This window comes from Protobothrops mucrosquamatus, unplaced genomic scaffold (assembly GCF_001527695.2).
Source record: "Protobothrops mucrosquamatus isolate PMUCROS unplaced genomic scaffold, P.Mucros_1.0 scaffold2373, whole genome shotgun sequence".
Taxonomy (NCBI): Eukaryota; Metazoa; Chordata; class Lepidosauria; order Squamata; family Viperidae; genus Protobothrops; species Protobothrops mucrosquamatus.
Window position 1 is genome coordinate 63,588 of NW_015388449.1, and position 19,055 is coordinate 82,642.

Consider the following 19,055-nt stretch of genomic DNA (forward strand, 5'->3'; position numbering starts at 1 on the left):
ACTGCAGGTGGGACGCTAGTAAATAAACCATTTTGATTGAAGAATTTCTTGTGAAGGAAAGGATTGCTTTAATGTTTTTGAGAGTTTGAAATGTTGTTTATCCATTTGTGATTCCCATATAGTGGGCATTATGGGGTCATGTTCATAAACTGAACCCTTTCAGAATTTAATTTAATACTTCCAATATTATGACCATTTTCACTTCTCAAAGACTCAGTCACGGTTTAAAGATGACCCATGGTCATCCTCATTGTCACCAACCTTATGACAAGTTTGGAATCAAGGACTAAAGAGCATAAAGTAATAATTAGCCTGTTTACAGCTGGTCGGGGAGGGAGAAGCTTCTCTCCCTCCCTTCAGACATGAGAAATACAAAAATGACAAGCACGTCCTCATCCTCATTGTTATTCTTTGTTTTAGATGTGGGTGATGTGCAAAAGGATAGAACCATAGTGTGGTTGCTACATAGAGCTATAAAAAATAGATTCATGTCTCCAGCATTGTTGATACTGTGGACAACAGAGAACGGAAGCTGTTTTCAACCAAGAATACTTGTGTAGATGCATCCTAATATGTTTCATTTGCAATCCAGGGAAAAAAGGGGGATTTGTTTTTTACAGTTCCATTTCCCCCTGCTTTTCATGTTTTCTGGTGCTGCAAAATGTAACGTTTTAAATTAAAACGTAATTACGCAAGGCTAAGTTATTGGTGGCAGAGGTTAGAATCAGGTTTCTTTTCTGAATACACACAGAGTATGTTTCTCATTATCACAGAATATAATTAACCTGCTCTTCAAACTGAGGTTTCGAATTAAAGCAAATTTGGAATTCAAACTATTTCTTATTCACGGATTGTTTTACCTGGCCAAGAGTCATTTATTGGAAGACTCATCAGCTAAGTTGCTAACATGAATCCCATGTAAGATTTCAATTTTTTTGTGAAATAATAGGAAGCAGAAAGAAAACCATTGTGTGTTAGCAGTTACAGTCACGATAGATTCTATAGACTGATTTTAAAAAAATACTAAACCAAAATAAAGAGAAGACTGTGAATATGCTATTTAGGACTAGGCATGCATTTTAACATATAGCATGAATGTTGTTCAAAAATGAGATGAAATGTTAAGACAGCATGAGGACAACACAGTAGCGTTAATGTGTTCTGAAATTTCCCAAGACAGTCAATTATCTTTTCAGGTTTAAATAGATTTTAAATTTAAATACCGTATTAATAAAGACATCTGAACAATGATGCTTGAAGTTGAAGTATTTTCAAACAAACCTGAAGGATATTTAGCCCCAACCAATTGCCATAAAATAACTATCACACTTTTATTTTTGGGGGCATAATTTCTGGTCCACAGTATTAAAACTATATACAGTACTAGACTGTACCATGCTGTATTATATTATACATTAAAAAACGAAATAATTTAAAATTACTTTTTAAAAAATATAAAACTATGATGCGATGCAATAGGATAGGATAGGATACGACACTACACTACACTACACTACACTACACTATACTATACTATACTACACTAGAGTATACTATACTGCTATATATGAATCTTATATTTGGAATCTTTCTTAAATGGCTGCTTAGTTGGAGCTTAATTGTGGCAGCGCCTTTATACAGTATTATTCAGCTGAGTGTCTTCTCTGTATTCCCCATGGCCAGCTGGGCCACAGGATGCAATTTACAGTTTCAGCTACAAATACGTCTCTTCTGGCACGAAAGGCCAAGAAGCATGACATGGGGCTGTATGTTATCATCTCTTACTGTTAGCGTTTCATCCTTCAATGCCTCTTGTTAAAAGATCTCTGAGAGTTCCCATTATAGATCTATTTCCCTGGGCAGAGAATGCTTCTGGTTCCATTTTTATCAGGCCAGTAACTACATCCTGGATAACCATTAATTCCTGGATGAAGTGAGGCAATTGAAAAATTCTGAGAATGTATTTGCTACAGGCAAGAAGGGGAAAAAAATCTTCCCTCTCACTTCAAAAGCATTAGATTTCCCGCTGATTTATCCAGTTCCAAAACTGTTATACTATTAAGATGTAACTTAGGTGGTCAGGTCTTAAGGCCCCCATTTCTCTAAAAGTTTGGAAACCTGCTTCAAATCTATTTTCCCTACCCCAGAGTCTTCGCTTCCTAATAATACAATTTTGTTCACCAGAATGTTTGGAATTGTCTGCCTTTTCTCCTTGTGCCAAAACTTTCCTGGTAAATCTTTGTTGCAAATCTGAACCTACTAATTTTACTCTAAGACTGAAAGGCCACAACACTCAATTATCTTTGAACATTTGGACTGTTTGAATATGGATTTACCCTCATAAAGTGGCTGTTATTCTACTCCTATATGGAACTATATATCATAACTGGGGAGAAACTGCAATTTATGAATCATCCAAATTCCTTTAATTATCCTGTTGTCATGACCACATACATAATATTTGGCATGCACTGGTAGAAAAAAAATAGGTATGCTCAGTTTTCAGATGCAATTCAAATCTGCTTTTGTAATTAAGCTTATGCCATAATGCAATTTATTTAAAGCCACTGTCCCACTGCCCTCCCACCCAGCCTAAATTTATTACTTCAATTTTGGGGCATATCTTAAATTTATAGTCTATATACTTGTATTTAAATGAAACTAAACTCCATAAGTTTGTTTGTATCATTCTGTTGGAAATGTTGAAAATTATGTTGAAAACTAAACTTTCTCATTGGATCTGCTATTGTTCCCTGTGATTATTTTTTTAGGCTCACAAATTTTCTGTGAGCCATTAAAGTCTATTTCAGATTCAAAGGAAAGCTAGACTCTTTCTTTTATGCCCTACAAAACATTAGTTTCTTTTACTTTCTTCTTGAAAGCATTGCTCCAAGCAATCCAAATGTCAGAATAGATTCTGTTAAGCAAGCAAACATTTGCTTTCCTCAGCCACTAAAGATATCCTGTGATTCTAAAAAGATTTTTCCAGAAAGAGATGCTTCCATGTTTGTGGCAAGAGTGCCTAGAGATCAGGAGATTTCATGTATAGTACACATAAATAGTTCCATATGATCTGGAGCTCTCCACTATTAGAGCGAAGCTCAGAGGGGAACAATTGCATGTAGAACTAGCCTTTTAGTTGCAGCCCATTGGAGTGTAAGATGGAGATGTCTCTTATGCCCATAGCACAATTAAGAGAAAAAATTGGCTTCTCATAAGTTCCTATGTGTTGAACCTACAGCGATGATGCTTTTCAGAATTGATCTTCTGTATCGTAAGTGCATAAAGCAATAACTGAAAAACAGAGAGCAATGATGCGTGCATGTTTTATCAATGAAGCACACAGATTAATATTTCTCTTTGTGCATTAGTCACCTCTTTGTTTTATCAGCTTATTAAGATATATTCCTTCCTACTCTCAGCTGTCTTCTCTTACCAACAACTATTTCCAACAGTTTGGCAGCCAAGCTGTGATTAGTAGCAGTCTGACCCATTTGTCAATCACTGCCATAATTAATGGAACTGGAATTGATTCTTCTGGACTAACTCAGACATGTTTTTTTTTAAATGTTTTTTTTATTCCTCCTTGCCAAGGTCATAGACTGAAAGAATCCCTCACTGACAGACATTGGCTTTTACTTTTAGCACTTAGCATTTAGACTTATATACCACTTTACAGCCCTCTCTAAGCGGTTTACAGAATCAGTCTATTGCCCCTGACAATCTGGCTCCTCGTTTTACCGACCTTGGAAGGATGGAAGGCTAAGTCAATCTTGAGCCTGATGAGATTCGAACTGCCTAACTGCTGGCAATCGGCAGTCAGCAGAATTAGCCTGCAGTACTGCATTCTAACCACTGCACAGTCTACTTTTCCAAACACTTCATGATAAGTCAAATCTTGACAGGTAAAGGAGTTAGGCAGAGCTGTGTCCTGGCCCCATTTTTGTCTAATCCTTATATAAATTTAGTGTCAGTTTTAGATAAATTGGCAAATTACCCTACTACCACCATCAGCAAAAATGGCACACAAACATTTTGACTTTTCTGTGTGCACATGATGATGCAATTTTGGCACTGACTTTTGTAGGCTGAGGAGAGTTTTTCAATTCCCTGCAGAGTTTTCACAGAGGAAATTCTAGGGATCAATTATCCTTGGTCTTTGCCCAACATTTCATAGATGGACATTAAATGGGTACCAGCTGTAACCGGTTAAAGTATTAAGCTATTTTGGAATAATATGTCAAGCCAAAAGGGTCAGGATATGACCCTTTAGAATGCACTGAAATTATTGATGGAATCCTTCCAAATTCAGGTATTGCAACGTGTAGCAAATATTGTTCTTCAGTTGGAAGTTAAAATACACAAGTTCAAACCGGTTTGACTCAGTAATCAAAACTACTGGTTAAAAATAAAATCTGTTGGATTGGTCCCTCTAATTTCTTTTAATAATTTCATAAGTAAATGGGAAAATGTTATTCTCTATAAGTTGAATTAATGAGGATATTCAGAGGAAGTAATATGATCCCTAGACTATGATCATGCCACAGCCAAGTTCAGGTAGACAATAATAGCTATAGAAAGTCAGAAAGCCTAATACTGTTGCCTTCAGAAGTTCATCTTGGTACTTACTCTCTGAACATAATACATACAAAATACAATGCAGAATATACAGAATACATAATACAGAATATTATACATACAAAAAGCCAAATAATTACTAGAGGACGAAGAAACCCACATTCTAGAAACACCAATCCAATATAGAAACTAGATAACCTGATCAAGAGAACCGTCAATGACTGAACCAAGAAAGGACAAATCACCAAAGATAAACAGTGGCAGATGAAAAGCAATAAACCCATCCACCCACACTTCAATGGACACCTAAAAATACACAAACCCAACATACCTCTTTGTCGAATTGTATCATTACCAGGGACCCCAACATACAAAGAACTTACAAAAAAGTGTGGCTATCTCACAGGCAGAATATTCTATCAACCCACCACTATAGTGCCTCCAGAAAATAAAGAAACCAAAATAGAATATGAAATTATGGATTAATTCAATGTCACAGCCCTCTTTAAATCCATAGACCCAGAACTAACTAGTGAAATAATCCATGGCAGCAGTACTACACAACAAACCCACCCTAGCCAAATACACTAAGAATGAAATACACAGAATCATGAACTTTATCAAACTTTGCCTACTTTCAGGACAAAAATGCCAACAGATCAAAGGAACACCCAAAGGAACACCCACAGGATCACTACTGTCATAATATATAGCAGAGATTAATGCAATGACTAGAAAATCCAGCATATACAATCAAAAGTACATATCCAGCATATAGATAACAACTTTATCATCATAAAAAAAAACAGAGACGACACATGAAACAATCAACAACATATTCAAAGAAGTAAAATACACAAGGGAAGAACAGCACACAACCCGTCCTGGCTATCCTTATCAAGAGCTGTGTAAGAACATTATTCACACTGCAGCAATCCAGCACATCAGAAAAAAGAAACAGACTGCCTATACAACATCTTCCAACAAAATGGATAGCCATTGGCCATTCCATCCACTACAGCAGAATCAATGCAAGTGATGAAAAGTACACAACAAAAAACATCTCAGAAGCAACCAAAATATTATTTCCAATATATGGCATCACTGTAGTATACAAACCAACTAAAGCCCTCCAAAATATCTTAAAAGATCCAGTAGCCCAAAAAGAAAAAAAGGGAGTCATCTACAAAGGACTGTGACAGCCACTATTTTAGATAGATAGGTAATAGACTAGCAGAGTGCATCCCTGAGCACCAAGTAGTAAGGCACAGTGAAAACTCCTTCATATCACAACACAAGAACCATAATTTCAATTGAGAAACTGTGAGCATCCTAGACCAAGTTAAATCCAAAAACAACAGGGAATTCCTGGAAGCTTGACATTCAGAAAAATTAACCATCAATAGACACATAGAAATAGACCACATTTACATACCATTCAAAAAAAAAATTAAAAGAAGCTAATAAGAAGGAAACAAAAAAGACTATCCTCTCCAGCAACCAGCACTCAGATAAACAGAGATTAGCATCAGACAGATAATCAAGCAGAAAACAATATCCTAATCAAAGAACTACCAAGGTGAAAATTATTCCCCATCAACATTGGCAAAGCAAGGTACTGTATATAAACATGGAACAAAGCCCATGTTCTTTAGCACTGAAGATTTAACATAGGCAACAAAATGTATGCAAACAACAACAAAGTTCAGAGAGCACCAAGAACTCTATTTGAATCACAGCCTAGAATAATATTTGAGACAAACTGAAATACCCAAATATAGATAAATGATGACATTAGCACAGTTCAATGTCATAACTACTGCTGATTTGGAAAGGACTATATGAAAATCCCTTTTAATGAACAGCTTTGTCCTTGAGGAATTGGCCAGTTTGAAATGGCTGCTCATTATTATTATTATTATTATTTTGTAGTGCCCCTTGAATCAGGATATTTGTGCACGTTATTTAACACAATTATTAGTAAATTGCCCAGGCCACCCAGATGAGTGCTATTTCTGGTATCTTTTGTCTGACAAAAATCTTTTGAATGTTGCTTAAAATTGATGCTGTAGATTGCCTGTAGATTTTGGGAAAGGGGAGAACTGCTTGACTAATCCCAAGAGTATAAAATCTGTGATTTGTAAATTATGTTATTAGATACAATTTGAGTAAGTTTTATGAAATATACATATTTTTGTGGTATAGTTTAAATATGAAACCCAAAATACTAGAATAATTTACCCCATTTGCAGTTACATATTTACTGGATTAATACATTCAGTTAGATATTTTAGATTCATTTTTATAGGTTAATAGGATTTACTAGGATCATAGTTTTAGTCATTTGCCTTAGTTCTATAGATTTTTGTTATATTTTATAACTGTATCATATGCTGATATTTGACTGAATAAAGTATTTTCCTTTTCTTCTTGCCATGACTGTTGACCCATCTTTATAACTTTTGTGAGTATTGCGTGTCTACACTATGTCCCATCTTGCCTGAGGAAAACTAATCTTCAAAAAGCTTGGGAAATTAGGATAGGCAATTATGGTTCTGATGTGTTACCATGAAGTATTAAATCTGATTGAAATGCCATTTCCAAGTACGAATTTTTCACAACTCATCTAATAATGCTACTCTAACACTTTGAAACTACCTGGCCACTTTCATGCCTTTAGAAGGCCAAAAATATAGACATTTGTTACTACCTATATCAGAGTATAATAACGGCTCAGCAAAAGCATAAACAGAGCCTTACTGGATCAGTCCATATTATCTTCTGCAGCAGACTAGATGACTGTGGAACAGCTATTCATGTAAGGCATGAGTAAACCAGAAGTAAACTCATGTTCTCTAGCATGTGACATTCAATATGGGATGGAACAAATAGCTTTCATGTCTTATAGCCATTGAAAGCCTCATATTTCATTCATTTGTTCTGTTTTTGTCTACCCTCTCCTTTCTCCCACATTTCCAGGATCAATTTTCTTCATGTATTATGTGAACATAACCCATGATATTTTTTCATCTTGTTGATTCACACTAATTGGAATAAATCCATTTGTTTAACAAAGATTTATCCCCTGACTGTACAAATGTGGAATCCAAAGTTAGATTCTATATATAGAGCAGTAAAATAATCTTGTAAATAGTCAATGGTCTACCATAAGTGCTGGTTTGAGATTATTTTTTCTATTATTTGAAAGTATCTGAGTTAAATGAGAATTTGAAATGATTAATCTTCAATTGTATGTTCAAATTAGTTATTATTCCCACTTTAGTGCAACAATGAAACATAAATCTCCTTTTTACTTACCACTTGTCTGTAAAAGAGAATTCAATTTTTCAATTAATATGCATAAAGATATACATTCACATACTTTAAGAACAGCTTAAAGATTTCAGCTTTACATCTGACTTTTATGCATCCTGAGCCAGTTGAGGACAGGTATATGCTGAATGGATTATATTATTATTACAATATATCTTAAAATGAAACTGCTCCACATGCATTTGCCCAAGTTATTGCCACTACTGCAAAAACTGCATTAGTTGCCAGTTGACTTCAGGCTCCAGTTTATAGTGCTGACTGTCATTTTAAAAACCCTACACAGCTCAGGACCTGGATACCTGCAGGACCAGCTTCTCCCAGCAGTTACTATCAATTCAAAACGTTTAGTAGGGAGGACATCTTTTGACTTCCCTTTTTGAAGGAATGTCACCCTTACAAGTGCATGCCTTTGCTGCCAGTGCTCCTCCTTCTTGGAAAAGGGTTCCATACCCAAGCCCAGGTTAGCACTTCATCTTTTTATTCTCTGGAAAGCCACTTTGGTTTGATAATATGGTATTTCTTCCCTGCTCCCCCTTTGTGGGATGTGATTATTGTTGTTCTTATTATTGTCTTTTTCTCAGCAGGTTACCTGGTAGAAAGTTTTATTGTTATTGCTTTGGGGGTATGTTTTTTATTTTTTCCTCCCAGATTATTTATAAGGTGATTAGAGCTTATTTTTTGTTTTAGAATTCAGGGGCACATAATTGAGTTGGGCGAATAAACAGATTATTTGTAAATTGTCTCGAGGAAGCATATTTTGATCTTGGTATGGAGAGACTTCTCTTTGTTTTCAAAGGCTTGTCGTGAAATTTGGCTCCAAATAAGCAGCATAAGAAAGAAAAACAAAGCACAAAGTCTAAGAATGACCTTGAAAATATTTCTGAGAAGTACAGCACTTGCAAATTCAGAGGATCAATGTTTACGCACACACATACACACATCTCAACAAATGATTTGTCCTTGATATATGTATACAATCACATTCAAACTCACCCCACCCGCATATTCAACTTTGAATATTTATTAAATATTTCAGTCTCAATCTAATTTACTGATGCAGTATACAGAAACCATTCTTATTTTTCATTCTTTAAATGGCAGACTTCATTATACTTTAAAAGCCTATAATAATTAATTAGTAAACTGGCCTAAGGTATTAGGCTAGAAATTGGGAAACCATTTTGCCTTAGGCACAATATAGCTGGGTGACCTTGGGCTAATCACTTTCTCTTAGCCTTAGGACAAAAGCAATGGCAAACCATTTCTGAAAACCTTGCCAAGAAAAATGGAGGGACTTGTCCAGGCAGTCTCTTGAGAATTGGACATGGATGGCAAATTTCATTATTAATTTGTACTTAGCTCAAAGAGAAAATAATCAGGCTTAGAATTTGAGATTGAATGGAATTCTATACGGATATTTGTTATACTTATGTTCTTCTCATTCAAGAGAAATTCTAAAAGGCAACCAAGTACTAACATTAATCATTTAAAATTTTGAATAAGAATAAATTGTTCAAGAAAGACACACATGTGCACACGCATGCGCACACACACACACAGACACACATTTCTCTATCCCTCAGAATACACATGGATTAATATAGTAATATAGTAATGAGGGTAATTCACAAAGAAAGGATTCACAAAGAATGAGAAATTAATAGTGATTCATATGCACGTCAAAAAAATAATAATAAGCAGAGTATGCTAAGCTTAATAAAATCACCATATCCTATGCATGTGGTAAAGGAAGCCAAAATGTAGCATTTATCTGGATAAATAATGTTTTACACAGGCTGGAGGAACAAAAAGGCATATGATTTTCAAGTTTCACTTCTTAACCAACAAAGTTACAAGGAAATCTGCTACACCAGAATCCAAATGATTTGTGAAAGTCATTTGTGAAGAAAAGGAATTTAAATGCATTGCTGCAGTTTTTCTCTAAAAGATAAATACATGCACATATGGAAACCTTGCCCCACTGTAAAAATCATTACAGGGTGAATGGCAAAGCATGGATGCATACAATTTGCCTTTTGATTTTCTAATTATTCCATCTGAGCAGATGTCTCTGGAGCAAAGAGATCAAATCTGATTGAAATGAGAAGATTTGTGTCACAATCACAAGCGAATAAATGTAATAATGGAAGTCTGCTACAACATATGGAAATCTTTGTGGAATATCTTAGGGAAAGTAGTAAGTATCATAAATGTGCACATGCTTTTTAGTATCACTATCACTGCATACATGGTAATAACTAGTTAAAGATAACTAGCTAATAGCTAGTTAATAGCTATCACAATTTTCATTATTTGGCTTGAAATATTTAACATGAACGTCTGGATAAAATTGGAGACAAGAGTTACTTTTGAAGTGTGGAAAAGGAGTGAATGCTTTTCATAATTTTTGAATCTTCCCATCTGTTCTTTAATGCTGTCAGGCTATAAAATTTGCATTTTCAGTTTATAGAAACACTCAATCTGAAAAGCACAAAACAAACTAGTAAAAAGGAATCCAAACAGAAATGTTAAAAAAAACAACAACCCAAGACTGATGCAGATTTATTTTATATGTCCCACAATGCTTGCAAGAATGATAACCAACAAATCAAAGCTACATAAATTAATTAATTGGTGATGTAGAAAAAGTCAATTTGATATTGTTATTATTGATGACAATAGGAATATACAACACATTTGGAAGAATTATTTCAAAAAGCATATAGTGCAAGCAAAATATACTTCCTTGGAATGTTAAAGCAAGTATATCATTTGCAAGTTTCACAGCCACTGTGAAAATTATTTCTCATTCTGATACATGGAATAGTAACTACCAAAACAATGAACAAATGCAGGCAGTCCATTTCAACAAATGAAACAAGTGCCTCTCCTCCACAGCAGAAAATTGCAACGGGATGGACATGAGCTCTGCCATTTTAGATTGCATATTTAGCTTTCTCATTTGAAAGCAGAGTACTCTCTAGACTCCATAGATGTTTTTGTAATGAATGGTTTTCTAATACACTTTATATAACAGATGTTAGATTCTTGCTCCTGGGATTAACTGTTTCCAGTCCAATTGGAAATAGACTGTAGGGAGGCAAGTTTGACATCTAGGATTACTTTGAAGGCTATTCTCATTGCATGGACAATTCTTTCACTAGGACAGCCAATGAAGTAAAATGGCATAGGGATAGGTGGGGACAATCTTTGAAGCAGCTGCATGAGTAATGCAGCTGTGTTAATGCTTCAAGGAGGAATGCTTCAGTTGCAATAACGACTTTGTGAAACAGTTTTTCTTGTGCTTTTTGTTATTTCTCATAACCCAATTTGACAATTTTAGGTGATATTGTTATGTGGGTCCGTATAGTTAGCCATATTGTTACTTACAAAGAAGCTATAGAAAGAGGTTATAGAAAATCAAAATATAATGAACATTTAATTTTTTTTATTCCTTTGAGTTAGTTTTGACTTCAAGTGACTGGTCTAGTCTTTACAGTTTTCTTAGCAAGATTTCAGAAGTGGTTTATCATTGCCTACTTCCCAGGGAGAGAGTGAATGACACAAGAGCACCTAGTTGGCTTCGTGTTTATAACTCTATAAGACTATAATTCACAATCTCCCAGTTTCTAGCCTGATGCTTTAACCACCACACCAAACTAGTTCTCACATTTTACTTAGTCATGTTTTAAGGTTCCTTTCATTTTTTTAAAAGAAAGCATTCAGAGATGGTTATTTCATAAGTTCTTTTGGTACGCATTTAACTGTGTCTGTTCCTGATTTCTCTTCTAGGAAAATTACATTTAATTGTTGGCAGAAAATATTTAATCATCACTGCAAAGTCACGGTAGAGGGAAATATAGCATGTAAAAGAAGGATCTGCTGAACAGCCATTTCTTCATAATCAGGTTCCCTGGTGGGAAAAAAGGGCTCGCACTGAAGCCAATGAAAAAGTTTCAAGTTTAACTCTAACTTGAGAGGCTGTAGAGAGCTTCATGATTCTGCTATTAACTTTATTGGGAAGATTTTATTACATTTAATAGTACCATATAATGGATATCTCTTATGGATGTGAATATGGGGGAGATACAATAAATGTACCTGAATAGGTGTAAGTATGGCTTGGTGTCACCCATTCTTCCTTTTGGACCTGGCACTAGCATATATCCTCACTGAATTTCTCAAGACTGCAATTTTTGGATCATCAATGCATAAAAACACACTTACTTATTTGTAGGACTGGAGGCATATAATTGCATCTGACTATAGAATTTTCCTCATATAATTAAATAATTATTCATATAAAGAAAAATAATGTATGAGCCTACACATACCTTAGTTCAGCCTTTCTTAATCTGATATTTTCCATATGTATAGTATTACAGTTTCAATCAGCTCTAGTAGGCATAATGGAAGGGCAGTTTAATGCACCTGAAGAGCGTTGTGCTGGGAAGACTGTTCTAAACTATAGGATTGTATAGTGTCTGCTGATATCAGTTCCGCAGAGAATGGAGTAAAGGAATCACTCCAGACTTGTGAACTAGTTTTTGTACAAAATTTTTGGACGTTAATTTTTCCACTCAAAGAAAAACAATGATAACAATAATAGAGGGAATCAAAGCATAACTTGATTATTATGTATGACTTTCTTATAATTTGGATCAAAAGAGTATTCATTCACGCATGCTGCTTTTCTTTTGACATACTATACATTTCTTGCATCATAATTGCTCCATTCTTCTTCTGTAACTATTTTATCTCCTTTCCAGATTTTTTTGCATCCCTCAGGGATTTCCTCCCAAAATCACGTCCATTTTCTCCTATTTCTAGTTACCTGAAGGCAGGACAAGAAGCAACGGATGGAAACTAACCAAAGAGAGAAGCAACCTAGAACTAAGGAGAAATTTTCTGACAGTTAGAAGAAGTAATCAATGGAACAATCTGCCTCCAGAAGCTGTGAATGCTCCAACCCTGGAAGTTTTTAAGAAGAGACTGGACAGCCATTTCTCTGAAATGATATAGGATTTCCTGCCTGAGCAGGGGATTGGACTAGATGATCTTCAAGGTCCCTTCCAACTTTTATTATTATTGCCAATAACAGGTATGAGTATCAGCTGAGAACTATGGCTGGACCTCTGTTTTGGTTGTTTGTTTCTGGACAAACATAGTCACTATAGTTGCAATGCTGCACTGTTGCAATGCTGCTTAGGATGCTTTAAATACACGTTCTTGAAACTTAAGCAAATGAAACGGAGCAATGTAATTAATTTGTTTCTTTTTCCTCTTTATTAAGCTTCTCCTTCCCTCTTGAATGAGTAATCTCTTCTAACTCCCTTGCTGATATAGATTACAAACTGGGGATAGAATGAATTCATAATCTCTCTTGCTCTGTCCATTTTGCAGCATACCCCAGTTTTCTATTTTCTAAAATTGAAAAGAGAGGGCTTTAAACATTTATTTAAGCTAACAGAATGGTTCACTCGTTGGAGTTTCCTGCCTGGAAGTAAGAATAGCTCTTGGAGAGGACAATTTGAAAAATACTAGAGTTCCTGACATTCCTTCCCAGAATCTTTGGATTGCAGCCTTAAGTCATAAAGTTCCTTTAAATACAGGAATCAATGATTGCCAGAGTATTTTTTTAAAAAAAATTTCTGCTTAATTAATTCAAAAGCAACGCACCTACATTTACTGCAGAGATTTTAGCCTCAAGACAAAAAGCTTGAGAAATATGATTTCCATAAACTGGTTGATGGAGTAGAATATTATCAGAATTAAAGTGATTTTTTTTAAAAGATACATATTTTAGACTTCTCTACCAAGGAGCAAGCAGGACGTTTTGGCTATTATTCTTTTGTCTTTGTTTGATTCAGAAATACTAATTATATTTCAAGATGGATCCCAGGTATTTTGAAGGGCAGCAGAGACTGAAAATCACACCACTGCACATTTTTCCACATTTTGTAAAGCCCTGGAGTCAAATGTTTTCTTTGTTAGGTTTTTAGCCAATGTTAAATTATTTAGGTATTGACATTCATTTTATGGGAAGCAATATTAATAAATCATTAACCGAATAAAGATGGATGCAAACCAGCAAATGGGCCAAGACTAGAGCTGTGTCATTAAGAGGGTTGATCTAAAGATAGCATAAGTTCAGAACTGGTTTTGCTTCAAGCTTACATTTTGGGTCATTGTTTCAGAGATATTTCCATACCCAAGCACAGAAAAAGAATGACCATGGATGAACAAAAAAAAAAAAGCAATGGGAGAGATTATGACATTGCATAATATCATGTTCCAGAAACTCTGGGGAAGAGGCCCCAATCTGCCGTAAACAAAAGAATCATCTTAGCCATATTGTGAAGTTTAAAAAGTAAATGTGTGTACTAGAGAGTTTTCCTAGCAAGGAACAATAGCTAGATAGGCTTCATTAGTATAGTTCTGCTTCAAGAAAACACCCAAATATCTTCTTATATAGATCTATGGCATAATTCTTGTAATTCTTTTCAAAAAGAACAAGACATTTTGGCTTAAATAGAGTATTATCTTATCCTGGTAAAAGGCACCTTTCTATTGGGTACACCTAAAGATTATTTTTTAAAATAATAATTCCTAGTATTTCCTGGAAAAAATAGTAAGAATAAGTTATTTATGTTTCATCCAAATGCTGTCCGTATTCTGTCTGTATTGCTCCAAGAGAGATGAGGGTTTAGGACTCTGGATATTCTGGAAGAGCTTGCCTTCTAAGATTAAATGTGTCCTTGCTCTAAAGTCTTTCCATAAAATGTTGAAGACAGTCCATTTTAGGAAGGCATTTGAAGAACTTTTTAGTGGTAGCATCAATTGTAATTAACAATAAAGTATGTATTGCTTTTAATTGCTTCTTATTTTAATACATATTTTTATTTTATTAGTTCAAGGCTCTAAATGTTTATGGAGATTCTCAGTCATCCAAGTCATGGTTGTCCCAAAGGTGCTTTTTCAAGAGGCAACTCGACTTTCTTGTTGTTTCTTTGAAGAGGTTTCGCTCTATTGTCTACAATTTATTCTCAACACCAAATTTTATGTAATTAGGAAAAAAAATTAGTACCTCCTTGTGCAATATGAATTAAAATAACAGTTTTCGGATCAGCCTTGCAAATGCTTTACAGTCTTCAGGAAAGATGAATTCCACTGCAGGCAGATGAGGGAGACCTTCTTGCTTATTTTTACCATTGCTTTCAGGAAATTTTTTACTTTTTGCCTGAAGCTACTCCAGTACACAGACCACATGTTCCTTTTATGCATGAGAAAGAAAGCAAAAACAGTTAATCTGTCCATAATGAGCAGCCTGGATATTTTACATTTTATCACAAATCTGCCAAAGTTTTGCAGTTGACATACTGTAATCACTGGCCACATCCCACAGTACATATGGTCTGCCTCAGCATAATTGATTTTCATGTGTTATTCACATGAATTGTCATTCACAGTTTCAGTAATACGTAATATGTCCTACAAAACCATACATTCCTGAAAGTATTTTTTAAAATGTGTACATTAACAAATATTATTTATTTATGCCATTTATATCCCACTACCATCCAGCACTTTCAGCATTATACAGAGGTTTTTTTTGTTTTTTTCAAAAGTGCAGTTGCCTTTTGAAAAAGCACCTTTGAGACTCTAGGCACTAAGTCAAGAGAATATTTTGAGAATATTCAGGATACAAATAAAGGTAATAAAATAAATGCTAATTGGATTCTTTAAACATTAACCAAGTGACTGCTATTCAATATCTTTCCCACATTCCATCTAGTCCCATTAACTCTGATACATACAAAAAATAAAGGGAAAAACAGATTTTGGTTGTAGCAAAATCATAGATCCTTTACAGATATCCATGGCTTCATTTTGAAGAAAAAATAGTAAAGTAAGAAAAGGATCCTCACATGATATCTGGTGACAACTCTTGTGGAAGTTTAGTTGAACATTTATGAGCAGGAAGGATTGCTCAGTGGAGGGACAGAATAATATCAAGTATTTTTTGAGATAAAGTCATCCCAAAATACATAATTAGCTTCAGTGGCCACTGAGGTAGAACAAGAGGTGATCAGACACATGAAAGCAATGTTGCAGTATTGTGATGCAAGCCTTGCCCCTTTTCCACGTGCATGCCCCAAAGAGGTGGACCGTGTGGCAATGAAGCCCAGATGTTGCTTTCATTCTTCTAATAAAACTGGCAGGACCCAGCAGATGCTGCTAATTGATAATAACTGGCATAAAACCTGCAAATTACAGCTGTAATACTATATAATATCAATAAACAAGACAACAAGACGGCTTTGATAGAGGAATGTGAGGAAAGAGATTTCTCTCTAGAAGAGATTCTCCTCACCAAAGAAGCCATATTTTAGAGAATTGCGGAAAGAGAAGCAGAAAACCAGTTCTAATCAACTGGAGAATATCTGAGATACTTGGAGGTGAGTCTGCATAGTAATGGACAGCTTGAAATGTTAAAATTGACAGAACAAAGGAGATATGACAGGACATATTTCAATTAAAAAGACAACAGCCTATTAAAGTTAATCTTAATGACTTTACCTCACACATTCCAGGTGAGCTGTATATTTTCCTGAATAATTTCAAAGGCCTGTTAAAGGACAGAAAGTTCAAGAAACCTATGAAATGTATGTCTATTTGTATACCAGGAGACACAAGTGCCTAATATTTGTATTGGCAGATTTTCTTTTGACTATTAGGAGCAGACTGTTTTAAAAAGCCCACAGTGTCCTGGAGGGATGATAGTCTGGGGAACTACTGTTTCCAAAATCTCTTTATGTAAGAGAAGAGTAAGAGAAGATTCTGTGTTCTCCAGCAGCACTGGTGCAAAATCCATGTATACATACTGATTTCTGATCTGTGGCCATTAAAATCATTACATACAACATAATAAGGCCAAAATTTTAAAAGAAAACAACTAAACCAATATGGCTTCTGTGAAGGGATATTTTTTTATCATCAACATTTTAGAATATTTTGTAGTATTAAATGATATACAGATAAGATCTACCTGGTAGATTATGAAGAGGAAGATTTTGAAAACCTTTTTTCATACATCCTTTGTGTAAAGCCTTCTAAAACATAGCAGTTAAGATGCTGAAACTGACCTTACAGACTGTGAATTGTGGACTTCATGAAAAAAAATAAAAAATGTGACATACTTTTTAGTGGGATGGTGTGAATGCTCAAGTTGCCTCTGAGGTTTTCGAGTTTTCATAAAGAATCTGGAATTTTAGGTTATGAATGAGAAAATTGCAATACTTTTGTAATACGTTTCTTACAGCAATTATGTCTTTTTCTTTGGCATTAACTTTAGCTACAGTGTATCACAATATAAATATGCAATGGGTCATCTTTTGTTTATTTTGATTTAACTAACATTTAATTTATTAAAAATTATGCATTTTGAACTAATTAATAACTATCTTTTAAAAATGCACTACTTAGATAAAGCCAGTGGCAACCTGCCAAGAAATCTACTTTAGATGAAATGTTCTAAAGCTTTAGTCTGTGCGTGTATGTTTGTACTTAAAAGCTTTTTCCCCCCCAATTTTGTTCCTCAGCCATTGTTGGATAATTGCTCTGGGGATAATTACTATCAGAATATTCTTGTTAGACTAGCTAAAATTAGAGCTTGATTCACCAATGCAAATATATTTATGTTCATATAGGAATGGAGTCCCTCTCTATCCTGTGAAACAGGCAATCTTTTTTGGTCTTAAGAAAATTGGTTGAATATAGATTGCTACTGGTGGAATTCAGTAAGTTTATTTTTCCTAAGTTTGCCTGCCCCAGTTTGATTCCTCTGAATATATCAGTTCCTGTCATTCTCAACCAGCACAGTAAATACTCCCTATTTGTTAGTATGTACAGTATGTGCTTGTATATATTCACTTGTCACAAAACTAGGCAATGCATAGATCCTTTTGTACTTGAGTAAGAAAAAATGAAAAATTTTCAAATCCCGAATTCTTTTCCTAAAGAGCTAGTATTAATCTTTTTATATACAATATCAAGCAACTGTTTTATCTTATAAAATGGGGCTGTTTGTCACATGTATTTATTCATTACAGTCAAAGGAAATATAAAAATAAATTAGGAAATCTGTAACCTGAGAGTGCAACTGCACTCCTTTGAAATTGATATTTTTGAGTATTTTGAATTTATTTCTTTTTAAAAGTAAGAGCCTAGAATGTTTGAATTTTCTTATATGTACAGCTATTTTAGTATCAGGAATCGAGATCTAGTGGTGACAGGTCTTTGAAAATGAAATTTTAACATAATAAAAACATTAAAATAAATGAAAACAGCACTTAGAAGTTAAAATATTAAAAATATAATTCATGAGAAAACTGAAAAAAGCATTGGAACGTCATTTTTTTTCTCTAGAGAAGGGCTCCAATGATATCTCATTTTTCCAAAGATATAGACTCATCTCTAGTATTCTAGAAACCTAAGCCTTTTGATGATCTCATTGTCTATAAAAGCTAATATTGGTGAAACCAATTTGAACTGTTCATTTCATTTATAGCTTTAACAGTTTAAAAAACCCTAGTTCTTAGTCTTCTTGGAACTACTACAGCTGATTTAGCATTGGTGTCACATGTATTTTCCAACAATACCTCTACTTTATGCACAGTAAATCTTGCTGAACCAACTTTAATGGCAATCCATATAAAGAATATTTTTCATTGATTTCACCAGCTCATGAATATGCATTGTTTCCAGATACAACCTAACCTGATAAATAGCATAGCTGACTATTATATCATTGGAGCTTCCTGAATGTATTCAGAAGCATTCCACTTACTGAACAAAAAGATGGCTATATACCCAATACACATATCATTTCACACATGTACTTGAATATTCAAGAGAAGTGTAGTGTCATCTACCACCAGAAATATTACTGTAGATGTATACAATGAGGTTTATAACTATCTAGATTAATTCTATTTTTCTATCCGTAGTATTTCCATTTTTTTAATTTATTCAATTTGTTTAGCTAGTCATTTCAGATAAACGACTTATATGTATAAAAAGGCTTAGTAAGCTCTCTATGCTTAAATTCTGGAAGTCTGTTAAAACTTTAATAAATCAATCAC